Source organism: Oryctolagus cuniculus, chromosome 5 (assembly GCF_051225735.1).
Source record: "Oryctolagus cuniculus isolate XC-2025 breed Fujian yellow rabbit chromosome 5, ASM5122573v1, whole genome shotgun sequence".
In the NCBI taxonomy this organism is placed as follows: Eukaryota; Metazoa; Chordata; class Mammalia; order Lagomorpha; family Leporidae; genus Oryctolagus; species Oryctolagus cuniculus.
Window position 1 is genome coordinate 101314337 of NC_142871.1, and position 19261 is coordinate 101333597.

General features: G+C 40.9%; 1 protein-coding gene across 5 annotated transcripts in view; it reads left to right on the plus strand.

Moving 5' to 3' along the window:
- The window catches only part of LOC149126598 (uncharacterized), a 141567-nt gene that overhangs the window by 27750 nt on the left and 94556 nt on the right, over positions 1-19261 (plus strand). For 2 of the 5 annotated variants that reach the window (XM_089333037.1, XM_089333043.1), the window contains exon 3: positions 18737-18867. The exons of the other annotated variants lie outside the window; for them this stretch is intronic. The gene's annotated coding sequence lies outside the window, so the exon portion shown is untranslated. The remainder of the gene's footprint in view (positions 1-18736; positions 18868-19261) is intronic. 5 annotated transcript variants of the gene reach the window in all.

Genomic DNA, 19261 nt, shown 5'->3' on the forward strand with positions numbered 1-19261 from the left:
AAGGCCAAACATAAGATAGGACATTTAAACAAATAATTATAGACTCCAAGATGGCTGAATAGGGAAAAGACATTCTGGTTTTGACAGGGGAAGGTAACAGAAGAAAAGTGGAGGAAGTACATTCCCAGGGAAGAGTTGGAGAGAAGTAATTAGCGTAAATTCTCCAGAAAGAACAGAGATATTGTGGAGCAGCATGGAAAGAGCAAATGTGCAATGCAGCAGTAAGCCAGGGTACCACCTGCAACTCCCACAGCCAGGAACTGGAGGAGACTCCATTTTTTTGAGTGAGGTGAGAACACACTGCAGCAGCCATGTCACTAAGTGATATTGCCTGAAGCAAAACCCTGTGGACCACACTAACTTTGAATCTGGCCTGGAGCACTACTGGGCTGGGGCAGGGGGGCACAGTACCTACCTAACCTTGAGAAGGAAGGGCACATTTCTTTCTCCATAACCCCCCATAGAGGTGTTTGATGACCAGCAGGGAGAAAGCACCATCTTAACGCAAGAAGAGGCTGCAGTGGTTCATGTGTGTTTGAGACTGATTAGGGAATTTTATCAGAGGGATAAATCCATGTTCCCCACTGACTTTGAGTCTGGCCTGGAGGGTTGGCTGGGGGCTGGGTGCCCATTTAGGGCTGTGAAGCACTCCTACCCCTCCACTCTATCAGACTCCAGGGCTCAAACCACAAAGGTGGAGCACCCACAGGCAGCAAGCTCTGGGAATGTCTCTACTCTCTCTGAGGACAGGGCAGGCTCAAGGCGCTGACAGTGGATGTCCTGCAGCCTATCTGAATGGGAGACTTGTGTTCTATGACCGTGGAAATTCAGTGACTGCAAGATCGGGTGTGGGATGTAGCTGGGTCTCTGGGTAATCACTGTGTCTGGCTTCAGAAGCTCAGAGTTCCCTGATTGCCTGGTTTGGGTCACTGCTGAGGGTTCTCACTGAGGACTGCACAGATCCTTTGTGTGGCTCACATGCCTGCATGGGTGTAGGCTGTAGACCATGTGGGCTAACCCTGGGCACTGATCACCTTGGCAGGGACAATGATCACATCCTCTTCCCTGCTGTTAATAGAGGAGATCTACCATGCCTAACTTGGCTGTCACCTGGACTCCTGCCCCACACTTTAGCATGGACTAGAGCTCCCTGGTCCCACCCTTCACACAGCTCTGGATATCCATTAAAGGAACAAACACTCCATTAAGCCACGGGATCATAGTTCAAAAATAAAATCCATCAGAGGAGAAAACCAAAAAGTGTTTTCATAAATGCCTAAAAATCAATGCAGAAACACAAGAAACAAGAAAAAGCAAAACAATATGACTCCTCAAAAGGAAAACAGTAATACTTCAATATAAAAATGTGAAGCATTAAAGAAATGCCTGATAATTAATTGAAAAGAATGATCATAAGAGAACTCAGAAACACAGAGAAACAAATTCATGAGATAAAGAAACCCATTCACAGGGCTGGCATTGTGGTGTAATGGGTTAAGCCACTTCCTGCAATGCCAGCGTCCCATATGGGCACTGGTTTGAGTCCCAGCTATTCCACTTCTAATTCAGTTCCCTGATAATTTGCCTAGGAAGGCAGCCAAGAATGGCACAAGTGCATGGGCCCCTGCACCAAAGTGGGAGACCTGGATGACGCTCCTGGTTCCCGATTTCAGACTGGCTCAGCTCCAGCCATTGTGGCCATTTGGGGAGTGAACCAGTAGATGGAGGATCTCTCTGTCTTTCTCTCTCTTTCTCTAGTTCTGCCTTTCAAATAAATAAATACATTTAAACAAAAAGAAAAGAAATCAATTCATGATATGGGCAAAAAATTATGCTAAGAGAAATAGATTTTTTTTTTGACAGGCAGAGTGGACAGTGAGAGAGAGACAGAGAGAAAGGTCTTCCTTTTCCATTGGTTCACCCCCCAATGCCTCTGCGGCCAGTGCGCTGCAGCTGGTACACCGCGCTGATCAGAAGCCAGGAGCCAGGTGCTTCTCCTGGTCTCCATGCGGGTGCAGGGCCCAAGCACTTGGGCCATCCTCCACTGCACTCCCTGGCCACAGCAGAGAGCTGGACTGGAAGAGGAGCAACCGGGACAGAATCCGGTGCCCCGACTGGGACTAGAACCCAGTGTGCTGGCACCGCAGGCGGAGGATTAGCCTATTGAGCCATGGCGCTGGCCAGAGAAATAGATATTGAAGAGAAATCAAACTCAAATATTAGAAATGAAGCGTTCTATATATCAAATAGAAAATACAGTGGAAAGCCTTAATAGCAGACTTGGTGAGGCAGAAGAAAGAATATCCAAGCTAGAAGACAAATCCTTAGAAATATCTCAGACAGAAAAAGAAAAAAATAGAAACTGAAAATAGTGTTCAAGATTTAGGGATATTATCAGATGATCAAACTTATGTTTCTTCAGAGTTCCTGAAGGTATGAAAAGAGAGAATAGATTAGAAGGCCTATTCAGCAAAATAATAGCAGAAATTTTCCCTAATTTGGAGAAAGAAAGGGACATCAATGTATAGGAAGCATATAGAACTCCTAATAGATTATCAGAAAAGATCTTCACCATGATATATAATAGTCGAACTTTCAACAGTAAAACATAAAGAAAAGATTCTAAAATTTGCACTAGAGAATGCCAGATTACCTTAAACAGATCTCCAATTAGACTATCAGCTGATTTCTCATCAGAAAGCCTACAGTCTAGCGGAGAATGGAGAGACCATAGTCTAAGTCCTAAAAGAAAAAGTTGTCAATCTGGAATACTATATCCTGCAAAGCTCATTTTTTAAACTTTTATTTAATAAATATAAATTTCCAAAGTACAACTTTTGGATTATAGTGGCTTTTCCCCCCCATAACCTCCCTCCCACCCGCCTCCATCCCATCTCCTACAACCTCACCCACCCCGTTCATGAAGATTCATTTTCAGTTACCTTTTTTTTATTTTTTATTTTTATTTATTTATTTATTTTTGACAGGCAGAGTGGACAGTGAGAGAGACAGAGACAGAGAGAAAGGTCTTTCTTTTGCCATCGATTCACCCTCCAATGGCCGCTGCGGCCGGCGCACTGCGGCCAGTGCACTGTGCGGATCCGAAGCCAGGAGCCAGGTGCTTCTCCTGGTCTCCCATGTGGGTGCAGGGCCCAAGCACTTGGGCCATCATTCACTGCACTCCCGGGCCATGGCAGAGAGCTGGCCTGGAAGAGGGGCAACTGGGACAGAATCCGGCACCCTGACCGGGACTAGAACCCGGTGTGCCGGCGCCGCAAGGTGGAGGATTAGCCTATTGAGCCATGGCGCCGGCCTAAATTATCTTTATATACAGAAGATCAACTTAGTATATATTAAGTAAAGATTTCAACAGACTGCACCCACACAGACACACAAAGTATAGAATACTGTTTGAGTAGTACTTTTACTGTTAATTCGCATAGTGCAACACATTAAGGACAGAGATCCTACATGGGGAGCAGGTGTACAGTGACTCCCATTGATGATTTAACAATTGACACTCTTATTTATGATGTCAGTAATCACCCGAGGCTTTTGTCACGAGCTGCAAAGGCTGTGGAAGCCACTTGAGTTAGCCAACTCCAATCTTATTTAGACAAGGCCATAGTCAAAGTGGAAGTTCTCTCCTCCCTTCAGAGAAAGGTACCTCCTTCTTTGATGGCCCCTTCTTTCTGCTGGGATCTCACTCACAGAGATCTTTCATTTAGGTCATTTTTTTTTTTTTGCCAGAGTGTTTTGGCTTTCCATGCCTGAGAAACTCTCATGGGCTTTTTAGCCAGATCCGAATGCCTTAAGGGCTGACTCTGAGGCCAGAGTGCTGTTTAGGACAACTGCCATCCTATGAGTCTGCTGTGTATCCCTCTTCCCATGTTGGATCGTTCTCTCCTTTTTAATTCTATCAGTTAGTATTAGCAGACACTAGTCTTCTTTATGTGATCCCTTAGACTCTTAATCCTATCATTATGATCGATTATGAACGGAAACTGATCACTTGGACTAGTGAGATGGCATTGGTACATGCCACCTTGATGGGATTGAATTGGAATCCCCTGGCATGTTTCTAACTCTACCATTAGGGATAAGTCTGAGTGAGCATGTGCCTAACTGTACATCTCTTCCCTCTCATTCCCACTCTTATATTTAATAGGGATCACTTTCAGTTAAATTTAAACGACTAAGAATAATTATGTGTTAATTAAAGAGTTCAACCAATAGTATTAAGTAGAACAAAAAATACTAAAAAGAATAAAGTATTAAGTTGTTGCTCAATAGTCAGGACAAGGGCTGATCAATTCATTGTTTTTTATAGTGTCCATTTCACTTCAACAGATTTCTTTTTAGGTGCTCAGTTAGTTGTCACTGATCAGGGAGAACATGATATTTGTCCCATTGGGACTGGCTTATTTCACTCAGCATGATGTTTTCCAGATTCCTCCATTTTGTTGCAAATGGCCAGATTTCATTTTTTTTTACTGCTGTATAGTATTTTACTGCTGTATAGTATTCTAAATTATTCCCATAATTTCTTTATCCAGTCTTCTGTTGATGGGCATTTAGGTTGATTCCATGTTTTAGCTATTGTGAATTGGCAAAGCTCTCATATTTAAATGAAGGTGAAATGAAGATCTTCCCAAACAAATAGAAATTAAAAGAATTTGTTACCCCTTGTCCAGTCTTACAAATGATAAAGATGTGCTAAACACAGAAACAGAAAATTATATTCATCAATATGAAAAAATGTGAAGGAATAAAATCTCCTAGCAAAAGTTCAAAAGAAATGTAACATAAACAATAAGAATATGTGTAGAAAAATGGCAGGACCCAGTCATTACTTATCAATAATAACCTTGAATATATATAGCTTAAATTCTCCAATTAAATTATACGTCTGGCTGAATGTACTTAAAAACAAGGCCCATCTGTTTGCTGCCTACAAGAAACACACCTCACCAACAAATATACACCCAGAATGAAAATGAAAGGATAGAAAAAGATATCTTATGCTAATGGAAAATAATAACAAGCAGGTGTAGCCATTTTAATACCAGACAAAACAGACTTTAACACAAAAACTGTTAAAGAGACAAAAAAGGGCATTATGTAATGATTACTGAATCAATTCAACAGGAAGAAGTGACTACAGTAAATATATTTGCACCCAATGCCAGGGTGCCTAGCTATTTAAAACAAATATAGGGTTTGGTGTTGTGGCTTAGTAGGCTAAGCCTCCGCCTGTGGTACTGGCATTCCATATTGGTGCCAGTTCGTGTCCTGGATGCTCCTCTTGTTATCCAGCTCTCTGTTTATAGCCTTGGATGTAGTGAAAAATGGCCTAAGTGCTTGGGCCCTTGTACCCACATGGGATATCCAGAAGAAGTGCCTGGTTCCTGGCTTCGGATTGGCCTAGTTCTCTGGCAATTGCAGCCATTTTGAAGTGAACCAGTGGATGGAAGAACTTTCTCTCTGTCCCTTTCTCTGTTTGTAACTCTATCTCTCAAATAAATAAAATGTAAAAAACTCAAATATGATGGATCAAAAGGGAGACATAGATTCCAATACAATAATGAAGGGGGATTTTAACACCCCACTTTCATCAATGGAAGATCAATTAAACAGCAAATCAACAAACAGGGCTAATCTACACTGTGGACCAAATGGACCTAATTGATATCTACAGAACATTTCATCCCACAATTGCAGAATGCACATTTTTTTTCAGTGAATGGAACTTTCTCTAGGATACACAATATGCTAGCGATAAAGCAAGTCTCAGCAAATTCAAAATAATTGAAATCATATCATGCATCTCTTCTGACCACAATGGAATGAAGCTGGAAATAATCAGCTTAAGAAACTTTAGAAAATATGCAAACACATGGGGACTGAACAACATGTTCCTGAATGAACAATGGGTCATAGAAGAGATCTAAAGGGAAATAAAAAAAAATCCCTACAAGTGAATGAAGATAACACAACATATCAAAACACATGAGAAGGGCTGGTCGGCACTGTGGCATTGCTGGTAAAGCTGCCACCTGCAGGGCTGGCATCTCATATGGGTGCCTGTTTGAATCCTGGCTGCTCCACTTCTGGTCCAGCTCTCTGTTATGGACTAGGGATTCAGTAGAAGATGGCCCAAGTGCTTGGGCCCCTGCACCTGCATGGGAGAATTGGAAGAGGCTCCTGGCTCCTGGCTTTGGATTGGTATGGCTCCAGCCATTGTGGCCATCTGGGGAGTGAACTGGTGGATGGAAGACTTCTCCCTCTTTCTGCCTTTGCTCTCTATAACTCACCTTTCAAATAAATAAACAGATCTTTAAAAAAAACCACATGGGATACCGCAAAAGCAGTGTTAAGGAGGAAGTTAATAGCAATTAGTGCCTATATCAAGAAATTGGAAAGCCATCAAATAAATCAGCCATGGGTACATTTCAATGATCTAGAGAAACAAGAACAAACCAAATGTCAAATCAGTGGGAGGAAAGAAATAATTAAAATTAGAGAAGAAATAAACAAAATGGAAGCCAAAAGAAGAAAAGATTCATGAAATGAAAAGCTGTTTTTTTGAAAAAGTAAACATTTGCCCAACTAACAAAAAAAGAAAGAAAAAAAAGGAGAATACCCAAGTCAATAAAATCAAAGAAAGAGGAGGTGTAACAATGGTTACCACAGGAAAAAAGGAATCAACAGGAATTACTACAAACAGCTATCTGCCAACAAACTATAGAATCTAGGAGAAATGGATAGATTCCTGGACACACACATTCTACTAAAATTGAGTTATGAAGACACAGAAAATCTAAAGAGATAAATATCCAAGATGGAGATTGAATCAGTTATAAAGAATTTCCCAACAAAGAATACCCCAAGACTGGATGGCTTCACTGCTGAATTCTATCAAACTTTTAAAGAACTAATTGCAATTCTTCTAAAAGTATTCAAAACAATTGAAATGGACGAAGTCTTCCCAAACACCTTCGCTTAGGCCAGCATTACCTTAATTCCAAAACCAGAATAAGATACAACAAAGAAAGAGAACTATAGATCAATATCCTTGATGAACACAGATGCAAAAATTCTCAACAAAATACTAGCAAATCAAATCCAACAACATATCAGAAAGATCATTCACCTGGACCAAGTGAGATTTATCCCTGGTGTGCAAATCAATGTGATACATCACATTACCAAATTGAAGAAGAAAGACCATATGACTTTCAATAGATTCAGAGAAAGCATTTGATAAAACACAACATCGCTTCATGATAAAAACCTGAAGCAAATTATATATAGAAGGAACATTCCTCAACAGAATCAAGGCAATATATGACAAACCCTCAGCAAGCATCATGTTGAATGAGAATATTGGAATCATTCACTAAGATCTGGAACCAAGCAAGAATGCCCACTCTCACCAATGCTATTGTCCTGGAAGTCCTAATGGCCAGAGCCATTAGGTAAGAAAAAGAAACCAAAGGGATACAAAGTGAAAGGTGGAGGTCAAATTATGCCTGTTTGCAGATGACATGATTCTATATATAGGGGAAACAAAGACTCCACTAAGAGATTACTGGAACTCATAAGAGAGCTTGGTAAAGTAGCAGGAGATAAAATCAATATACAAAAATCAATAGCCTTTGAATACACAAAGAATCCCATGGCTAAGGAAGAAGTTGTAAGATAAGTTTCATTCACAATAGCTATAAAAATAAGTGCAGTTCAAAGTGAAGGAATATAATAATCTCAAGTACAATGCAAATAAAATGATGTAAAAATTCAGATAAAAATAAGTAGACCTTTAGCTGTCATGAATAAGGACTTTGTATCAGATTTTCCATATCTTGTATCCAGCACAGTACATGGCACATAAAAATCCTAAACACATGTTCAAATGAATAAATGAAGGAAGGAGCCAACAAAGAAATGTGGCTCTTTATTTGTCCCTGGGAGTACAAAGGAGCCAGGACACAGTCCATAGCCAGGCAATTATCCTAGTAGCTGGCAAGCACAGAGCTGAAGCTGTCACCACTCTCCTCCTGGGGCTCTGTCAGCCAGTCACTCAGATACAATCCTCACTTTGCTTCTTTCAGCTCTGCCTCTAGCAAAGCATATGCCATTGCATCATTAATGCTGGTCCTGAGTTTGCAGGAAATAGCAGCAAACAGAACTGAGACCAAAATCAGTCTCTAATACTATATGGACTTTTACTGGGTGTGTACTATGGGGTATATGGCAGTAGTGGCAAGAACTATGCACCTCAATCTCTTTCAGCTGTGCCTGTATTTCTCAAAATACTCAGTCTGGGTAGATCCTTTCCCTCATGTCACAGAATCCTGACCACCAGCACTTCTTAGGGAATGTAAGTCAGAAGCAGCTCTGGGGTCCTTGCAAAATGATAGTTCACTATCACCTTCCTGAGCCAGCACCACTGCCTACGTCCCACCAATGCCTGTAGAAGTGACTTGCACTGACAAAGGTCCATTCCAGAAAAGCTGAGCATAGCTGAGAATACACAGAGCCCACAGCCTGCTTCCAGGGGCCTAAAGCCTTTTCCAGAACAATCCTTGCTCTCATGCATCTTTATCATCATGATGAAGTGGTACATTAGCACTTAGGATCAAATGATTCATGTCCTGACTGGCAGACAGACTTGAGACTTCTTCACCAAATGGGCTCACCTATCTGTTGTTTGTGCCTATTTATTTAGGATGCTTCTCTAGACTGAGCTTGTAACGAAGAGAAATCTGAAAGTCTCAGTTACCTCAGTTTTAGCAGGAGACATTTGGACTGTCCTTTAGCCTGAGTTAGATTAATAAATACTGAACACAAGCATTATTTGTGTTCTTCTGGTTATTTGAACTGACTCACACAGGCATTCTGTCTTGATTTTCACTGAAAATTTTACTCTTCCAGAATTGAAATTTTCACTATTTGCAGAATTAGTAATGAATTTGTCTTTTGCTAATTAACCTGCTTCTGCCTTCCTCCTCCTTGAAAATACCTACTTACCTGTTGCACTCGCCTGGCAAAGCTCTAATCTTGGATTAATCCAGCCCTCCAGCTGCTTTGCATCTAACTCACTGAGTAAGGAAAATAATCACACAATAAACACAGCTCTGGTCCACTTGTTTGTTCCCTTCCACAAGCCTTCTCCCTTCACAGAGGAATGGAATTTTCCAGATAGGAACTTCCCCAAATTCCCAACTATAATTTGCTAAGCTGCAGCTAGCCCTTCTGCCTGCTATGGAGAAGGAAGTTGGGGGAGGAAGCAAGGTAGGGGAAGGGGAGCATCTCTCTCCTTGGAGTCCCTCCTCAGATCCAAGGACCGTCTCATATCCTCTGCTGCTCGACCTCTCCCTCAGTACTGCAGCAGAATGTGATGCAGTTTAGCACATCCTCTTCTGGGGATCCTTAAAAATCATACCTTCCTCTTGTGCCCTCCACCCTGCCTCCCGTTTTGTTCCTGCTCTGTGTTCTTACTAATGTGTCTTCTTTTAACTGTTGAGTTATTTGGGGATTCTATCCTAGGCATTCCTCTTCACTTTTCTCTGAATTCTGTCTTAAACCAATGTAATTAACGTCTTGTGTTTTAATTCACCATCTATATGCTGATAAAATAATTTTGTTTGCGAAAGTGAGACATATACATGAAATCAAACCAAAGACTTCAGAAAGTTTTTGCAGAAAAGTCTGGGCTGTCTTGCACAGCACTTCCTTAGCCATAGCCCCATACACCCTCTTTTAACTATTGCTACCTTCATTTACACTTGATTGTGTTCTTAACTCTGAGCAGTATGCATGTATTTCTATTTCAACTTTGGATGTCCCCTGGCTTCCCAGCATGAAAGGTGATAGCACATCTTGCTTACGCACCACTCATCGCTTTCTTTCCCTCTTCATCATCTAGTATATGCAACTTATATTATTTCTTCTATCAGTTATCCTTATGATTTACAATAATAATTAAACATCTTATTTTTTTCCACCAAATTTCAACATTATTTTCAAACTCCCCATTCTGTAAGACAAAAATATTAACAGTCCTGTCTTCTCTCCCTTTCCACTTCTACCCCATGTCAACTATTGAGAATTTATCACTATTTTAGTTTCTACCCTTAACTTTTCTCCTGTTTCAAACAGATTTATGCAAAAAAAATTGAAAACCAACAAGCAGCATTTATATTATTACTATCAAATATTACTATTAAAGATAAACAGGATTTATGCTGTTTCCTCTGTGTATACTGTTACTGTTGAGCCAGAAAGTGGGCTGGCACTGCATCTCCTCCAGTTGCATGGCCCCTGTGCTGCTGGTGGGCAATTCCAAGTATTGGAATCAAATGGATTCTCTTTTCTTATATTCCCCAATTATGTAAAATCACACAGCATTATATCATTTTAAACAATGACTTTCAGGCCGGCGCCGCGGCTCACTAGGCTAATCCTCCGCCTAGCGGCGCCGGCACCCCGGGTTCTAGTCCCGGTTGGGGCGCCGGATTCTGTCCCGGTTGCCCCTCTTCCAGGCCAGCTCTCTGCTGTGGCCAGGGAGTGCAGTGGAGGATGGCCCAGGTGCTTGGGCCCTGCACCCCATGGGAGACCAGGATAAGCACCTGGCTCCTGGCTTCGGATCAGCGTGGTGTGCCGGCCCCAGCGCGTCGGCTGCGGTGGCCATTGGAGGGTGAACCAACGGCAAAGGAAGACCTTTCTCTCTGTCTCTCTCTCTCACTGTCCACTCTGCCTGTCAAAAAAAAAAAAAAAAAATGACTTTCTCACATGTTTTTGCCTCATATATCTAATTGCCTTTCTTAGTTCTTGCATCATTTGCCTTGATCATTTCCTTCCCATTTGGGGACTGTACATTGTACTATTCCATGAAGTTTCCTACACAACCAACCCCAGCTTACCTTCTCCTGACCCAACCGTCCAGCTTTTTCTTTAGTCTTCTGCATGCCTGTTGCCCTTTCAGGTTGAAATCCTGACTTCTTGATCTGTCTTCCTTTTTCTTGGATATGCTGCTTTCTTGGAGTATATTCTCAGATAAGTTTTTAAAAGGGGTATATTTGGGGAAAAACGGATCTTCTGCATGTCTGAATTTGCTTTGTTTTACTTTCAGGCTGATGGTAGACTTTGAAAGCATTGCTCCCTTGTCTTCTAGCCTTCAGACTGATTTTTGTTCCTTTGTAAATGATATATTGTTTTTCTCAGTTGAAGTTCTTTTCATCTTTATTTGGTGCTTTGAAATTGCAAGCTGCCTTCTCTAGGAAATACCCTTTCTTCATTCATTTTCTGGGTACAGGGTGATCCTTTCTAGTCTGAAGACTGTTATCTTAGACTAAGTTTCCTAGAAAACAGAACCTGAGATGAAAGTTTATTATTGGGGAGTGAAATGACAGAGAAGGACAGAGAGAGAGAAAAGGGGATTGACGCAAAGGAGGAGGAAAATGACTGAGAGGCACAGCTTCATGAGGAACTGTTTGATAGATACTGCAGGGAATCTTCAGAAAGGAAGTTCAAGAGTGTGTTTCTCCACACAGTCCTTCTGAAGGGGAAAACAGTACAATCTGCCCAGTCCCATCTCTTTTTAGTCAAAGACTGCTCCATGGGGTAGCTCCTACACACTTGAAAATTACATATTTATTGGTGTCAAAAGATTCCACAGCAATAACAAGGAGTCCCCAACGAACAAGGCAAGAGGTATTTCAGAGGCAGGGTACACAATGCTGTCAGAGTGTGTCTTTAAGTGACATTAGGGACCAAAGACAGGTGCCACAGCAGATCCCTTTGTGAAAAACAGCAACAGAAGCAGTGACCTGAACTCATTTCCTTGGTAACAGCACCTGTAGGTGCTTTACTCAGTCATAGCAGATCTGCGATAGTACCTAAACTGAACTCCATGCAACTATTATTTTGGCAAGACTTGGAAATTATCTTCCGGTCCCTTTCTTGTTTTATTTCACTCATTCATGTTTTTCGCTTCTAAAAACTTTCCTTGTCTCTGTTCCTTTATTGAGCAACTTGTTTTTGATTTAAGGCCATAATACCTTCTCTAACACCCATGAGGATAATCATAAGATTTTTAAAAATAGTGTCCTATCAGGAGGCAGTCTGCATGGTGAGTAACAGAATGGACCCTAGTGCCAGACAGCCCAGATTTTAATCTCATTTCTGCGATGGCTTTATGACTTTGGAGATTTTGCCTGTGGCTAAGTTTTGAAGGCATTCAAGACAATTATATTAGTAATTGGTAATAAACATTATGCAAATATCCCCTCTCTCTTCCCCTTCCTGTTTCACTTTTTCACTCTCAAAATACATTTTTGATCCATAGACCTTTTTTCTTTCTTTATTAAGTCAAGAATATTCACCTTTTTAATGAAGGCAGCACTTTACTTCTTCTCTGTGGTCTAACTTGCTAGCATTGCTATTTTTGTTCCTTGGGACCATTATTAAGGAAAAAAAGGTTACTTGAACAAAAGTACACCAATACTACACTCAACTATAAATCTGGTGTTTTTTTTTTTGCTGCAAAAATGACTGTTTATCTTTTTTCTATGCTAAAGAGTTGATTTTAATTTTTATACTGTACATATGAACTTTGTTTTCTTAGTATGACTAACTCTATTGCAAAAAGGTTGAGTTTCACCTGAAATACTGAAGCAGTCAACACTCTATACCATGACCATCTTGAGGTTGGGTATTTTTCCTTGCAGAGCCTCTGCGAGATCAGATCAGACAAGTCTATTGTCGCTCCCCCTCTTCATGGAGGAGCAACACTAAGCCCTGCCTAGGCTTCATATCCGAGTCACGGCACCATTATGTCGCTCCCCCTCTTCGTGGAGGAACGACACAGGACCCTGCGCTGTTCTTTCGTCTGCTCGGCCCTCCCCGGGTTTGCTGCTGGTTCTTCCCGGGTTGGCTACTATCCCTTCCACCTCCGTGGAAGGGCAGTTTCCCCTGGCCACATTCCCCACTTCCGCAGGGGAGCGGCACACCGCCGGCCGGCTCTTCTCGGGGGCTGCACGGGTTCCCTTAGATGTTCCCCATAGATGTTCCCGGTGCATGCCGTCTCTCTCCTCCTATATAGTCCTCCTCCGCCAATCCCAACTCGGCTGCCCACACGCCGAGTACGCTGCTCTCCTCCAATCAGTAGCAAGTCCTACAGTTTATTGGTTGAACTGGAGGCAGCTGTGCGCAAGCTGTTTACTTCTCTCCCAGCGCCATATTGTGGGAGAGCAGATGCATAGAATAAGTCTTAATTCCAGTAACTCAGTCTAGTCCAGGTTGCTCCCCACAGAGGGAGAGCAGATGCATAGAATAAGTCTTAATTCCAGTAACAGTATAGTCCGAGTTGCTCCCCACAGTCTATGGTTTTCTGGAGCACAGAGCTGCAGAGGTGGCCACGACAGGCCTTGCAGATGGTTCCTTGAACTATGGGGTTGGACCTAGGGACCCTGGGGTAGGAGTCAAGGGGCTGTGTCTTATTTAGTTTCTTCATCTATAAAAAGGGGGTAATACAGTGCCTACTTCATAAGACTATTACATAGGTTAAACTTGCTATATGTAAACTTAGCATGATTTGTGGCTCTGATAATTATTTCTAGTTCCTCAAATTCTCATTTTTAATGCTGGTGGTATTTCTCACATTCCTCCTTATCCTTGGTTGTCCAGCCATGTTTTAAAAAGAAGGCTTGGGTCTGAGGGTTTCCTCAGCTGTTGCATAAGTAAGATGGCTTTTCTCCTGGTCTCTCTATTGAGAAGGGTTCTGACTGAGAACTTCACACACATTGTTGGAACGGAGCACATCCACTGTAAGCTTCACTTCCAAGGCTGATGTACAAGAACTGAGCATCAAGCTGTAGAAAATCAAAATGGTTAACTTTCATCACATCATATCCTTTCAATAGATTTTAAGTCACTACAGCATGGGTGTGATCATGAAACACTAGGGTGGTAGATATTGTGAAAATAATGTACTATATAAAATGCAAATTAAATCTTTATAGTTCTGCATTTGAACAGAAAAGAACCAACTGCTTTATTAAAAGAGAATTTTTTAATCACTGTAAAGCAATGTCCTAGTGTTTTTGAAAGTGACAGTTAACTGTCTAGGATTAAGAATAATTCTAAAATCACTGTGATGTGCATTGTAGATACTTTGATTTTATTTACTAGGACAGTAGCAATTTAAATTAGTTCCTTCCTAAACTAATGGTGTGTGTCTGGGCCATCTGCAAACTCTAGACCCAGGAGAGAGACAAGATTCAAAAGAGGAAATATTTTGTTCTCTGACCAAAAGTAGAGCAAGAACTTTCTGTTCTAGTGTCAGGAGGTGGCTAATAACTGCATATTTATCCACTGAATTAAATTTTGTTATTTCCTCTGATGTCATTTGATCTTCCCCCCAGCTTGAATTAGGACTTCCCTTCCAGGGTTCTGCACAGCCAGTTTCCTTTACACCATGTTATAATCAAGAACAGCTACTGAAGATAGATTTAGACATCAATAGAAAGAGAAGTCAGGCTAAGCATGTTTCTAAGGCCAACTTTCCTTCTCACTATGTGACTTCAGAAACCAACAGAACCAGACTGGAAAGGCAGAAGCACAATCTGAGAAAGCTTAGCACAACTCCAGGGTTCTGGGCAGGAGCTAGGGGGAATCCATTCAAAGTTCAATTTTTAATTTTTCAAATTCTTATTCTTCATGTTATTTATTAATTTAATTATGAGAGAGAGAGAGACAGGAGACAGAGAGATCTTCCATCCTCTGGTTCACTCCCCAGATGCCTGGAACAGCTCAGGCAGCTCAGTCCAAAGCCTACACCCAGGAACTCAATCCAGGTTTCCATTTGAGTGGCAGAGACCCAAGCACTTAAGCCATCATCTGATGCCTCCAAGGGTATCAATTATCATCAAGGTGGATCAGAAATTAAGGCAGGACATGAACCCAGGCACTCTAATAAAGGCAACAGGCATCACAAGCAGTAATATAACCTGTTTGCCACAATGCACATTTCTCTTTCTTCATTTTAAAAACCTGTGTGGCAGGGTGGGGAGAGGGATGGTCTGGTGTTGTGGCGTAGTAGGTTAAGCCACCAACTGCAACACCGGTATCCCATTTGAGTGCTATTTCATGTCCCCGCTGCTCCACTTCCAAACAGTTCCCTGCTAATGGTATGGGAAAGCAGTGAAATGTGGCCCAAATCCTTGGGCCCCTGCCACCCACATGGGAGACATGAAAGCTAGGTCTCTCTGTGTGTCTCTCCTTCTCTCTCTGTAACTCTGTCTTTCAAGTAAATACCTCTTTCCAAAAAACAATTAAAATACAAAAACCTCTGGGAATTTAAAACTGTGCTTCTAATATACCTACTTTATTTTTTTATTATTATTATTTTTTTTAAACTTTTATTTAATGAATATAAATTTCCAAAGCACGATTTATGGATTACAATGGCTTCCCCCACATACCGTCCCTCCCACCCACTACCCTCCCCTTTCCCACTCCCTCTCCCCTTCCATTCACATCAAGATTCATTTTCGATTATCTTAATATACAGAAGATCAGCTTAGTATACATTAAGTAAGGATTTCAACAGTTTGCTCACACAAAAACAAAAAGTGAAAAATAATAGATGATTTTTTTTAAATGATGATGAAATCAGATCAGACCTAATGTCATGTTTAATCCCAGTGAGAGTCAAGTTGGGAGTTGACAATTTCTTTTTTTTTTTTTTTTTAACTTTTATTTAATGAATATACGTTTCCAAAGTACGAATAATGGATTACTATGGCTTCCCCCCCATACCATCCCTCCCACCCACAACCCTCCCCTTTCCCACTCCCTCTCCCCTTCCATTCACATCAAGATTCATTTTCGATTATCTTAATATACAGAAGATCAGCTTAGTATACATTAAGTAAGGATTTCAACAGTTTGCTCCCACACAGAAACATAAAGTGAAAAATAATAGATGATTTTTTTTTTAATGATGATGAAATCAGATCAGACCTATTGTCATGTTTAATCCCAGTGAGAGTCAAGTTGGGAGTTGATAGTTTCTTTTCTTTTCTTTTCTTTTCTTTTTTTTTTTTTTTTTTACAGAGGATCAGTTTAGTATGCATTAAGTAAAGATTTCAACAGTTTGCACCCCCATAGAGACACAAAGTGAAATATATTGTTTGAGTACTCATTATAGCATTAAATCTCAATGCACAGCACATTAAGGACAGAGATCCTACATGAGGAGTAAGTGCACAGTGACTCCTGTTGTTGACTTTACCAATTGACACTCCTGTCTATGGCATCAGTAGTCTCCCTATGCTCCGGTCATGAGTTTCCAAGGCTATGGAAGCCCTCTGAGTTCTCCGATTCTTATCTTGTTAAGACAAGCTCATAGTCAAAGTGGAGGTTCTCTCCTCCCTTCAGAGAAAGGTACCTCCTTCTTTGAAGACCTGTTCTTTCCACTGGGATCTCACTCGCAGAGATCTTTTGCCAGAGTGTCTTGGCTTTCCATGCCTGAAATACTCTCATGGGCTTTTCAGCCAGATCCGAATGCCTTTAGGGCTGATTCTGAGGCCAGAGTGCTATTTAGGACATCTGCCATTCTATGAGTCTGCTGAGTATCTCACTTCCCATGTTGGATCACTCTCCCCTTTATTTATTCCATCGGTTAGTGTTAGCAGATACTAGACTTGTTTATGTGCTCCCTTTGACTCTTAGTCCTTTCATTATGATCAATTGTGAACTGAAATTGATCACTTGGAATAGTGAGATGGCATTGGTACATGCCACCTTGATGGGATTGAATTGGAATCCCCTGGTATGTTTTTAACTCTACCATTTGGGGCAAGTCAGCTTGAGCATGTCCCAAATTATACATCTCTTCCCTCTCTTATTCCCACTCTTATGTTTAACAGGGATCACATTTCAGTTAATTTTTAACACTTAAGAATAACTGTGTATTAATTACAGAATTAAAGCAGTCATATTAAGTAGAACAGACAAAAAAACTACTAAGAGGGATAATGTATTAAGTTGTTCATTAACAGTCAGGGCTATGCTGATCAAGTCACCGTTTCCCATAGTGTCCGTTTCACTTCAGGAGGTTTCCTTTTTGGTGTTCAGTCAGTTGTCACCGATCAGGGAGAACATATGGTATTTGTCCCTTTGGGACTGGCTTATTTCACTCAGCATGATGTGTTCCAGATTCCTCCATTTTGTTGCAAATGACTGGATTTCGTTGTTTCTTACTGCGGTATAGTATTCTAAAGAGTACATATCCCATAATTTCTTTATCCAGTCTACCGTTGATGGGCATTTAGGTCGGTTCCAGGTCTTAGCTATTGTGAATTGAGCTGCAATAAACATTAGGGTGCAGACCGCTTTTTTGTTTGCCAATTTAAATTCCTTTGGGTAAATTCCAAGGAGTGGGATGGCTGGGTCGAACGGTAGGGTTATCTTCAGGTTTCTGAGGAATCTCCAGACTGCCTTCCATAGTGGTTTGACCAGTTTGCATTCCCACCAACAGTGGGTTAGTGTCCCTTTTTCCCCACATCCTCGCCAGCATCTGTTGTTGGTAGATTTCTGCATGTGAGCCATTCTAACCGGGGTGAGGTGAAACCTCATTGTGGTTTTGATTTGCATTTCCCTGATTACTAATGACCTGAACATTTTTTCATGTGCCTGTTGGCCATTTGGATTTCCTCTTTTGAAAAATGTCTATTGAGGTCCTTGGCCCATCTCTTAATTGGGTTGTTGGTTTTGTTTTTGTGGAGTTTCTTGATCTCTTTGTAGATTCTGGTTATTAACCCTTTATCTGTTGCATAGTTTGCAAATATTTTTTCCCATTCTGTCGGTTGTCTCTTCACTCTCCTGACTGTTTCTTCTGCAGTACAGAAACTTCTCAATTTGATGCAATCCCAATAGTTGATTTTGGCTTTGACTGCCTTGCCTCCCGGGTGTTTTCCAGAAACTCTTTGCCTGTGCCAATATCTTGAAGGGTTTCTCCCATGTTCTCTAGTAACTTGATGGTGTCAGGTCGTAGATTTAGGTCTAATATACCTACTTTAATATAAAAGAATATTTTAAATTCTCAATGATTGGGAGGTGAAGAACTTACTCCAGTCCATCTAAGGCATATATTCCCCTGGTTTCTTCCTACACACAGTGCAAGTGCACTCTAGTTTTAGCAGCTCAGGTCAATACATGGATCAGCCTGCTGGATGTAGGTTTATTAGCCACTGTCTTCTTACAACCTTTGCATCCTATTTCTGCAAAGCTCACCTTCTCCAACACACCTGGTGCCCACCTCACATGAAAAGGGGACTCTAAGAAGTGGAGAGGCCCAAAATGTTATTTAAGTAGCCTCCTCTGTCAGCTAATTCACACTTCTCTTTTCACTTGACTCTAAACTGTTTACAATTTTGGCAAAATGATTTCAGAGACTTGTCTTAACTCAATCTGGATGTTCCTCACTGAACTCATAAAATCCTTGCACCTGAAAAACGTGCATTATGTGTTACATTTCACTATAATTCATGATGTGTCTTAGGAGAAGAATTATTCATTTTATATAATTTGTCAAGGACAATTTCCAACTGCATAACATCATCAATCTCTTTGACAACATCTCTAATGGCTTCCCTCTGTAGTCAGAGTTTTGCCAAATGTAAGCTAAGACTCAGCCCATCACACACCTGCTCCCTACCTATTGTTTCAGATGTGTCATCTGTTGAAAAGACAACAGTGTTTAGAAAAAGAATTCAGCCTTGAAGCACTTCCTCTGTAATTAAGTCAACAGATGTTGTTTGAAGTCTATACCTGGGGAATTTATTACTTAGATTTTAAAAGGTAAGAATTCACAGAACTACCTTTGTTATAATTGTGTGTGTGTGTGTTTAATCAATGAATAAATGTAGCTAGCCTAGAAGTGACTGATAAAAGTCAAGAATTCATAATGGTTATCATTTTCTATAATTTGAATGGCATTTTCTTTTTTTAACTTTTATTTAATACATTTCCAAAGTACAGCTTTTGGATTACAGTGGCTTCCCTCCCCTCTCCCATAACTTCCCTCCTACCCACAACCCTCCAATATCCTGCTCCCTCTCCCATCCCCTTCACATCAAGATTCATTTTCAATTATCTTTATATACAGAAGATCAACTTAGTATATACTAAGTAAAGATTTCAACAGTTTGCACTCACACAGACACACAAAGTGTAAAGTATTGTTTGCTAGTTA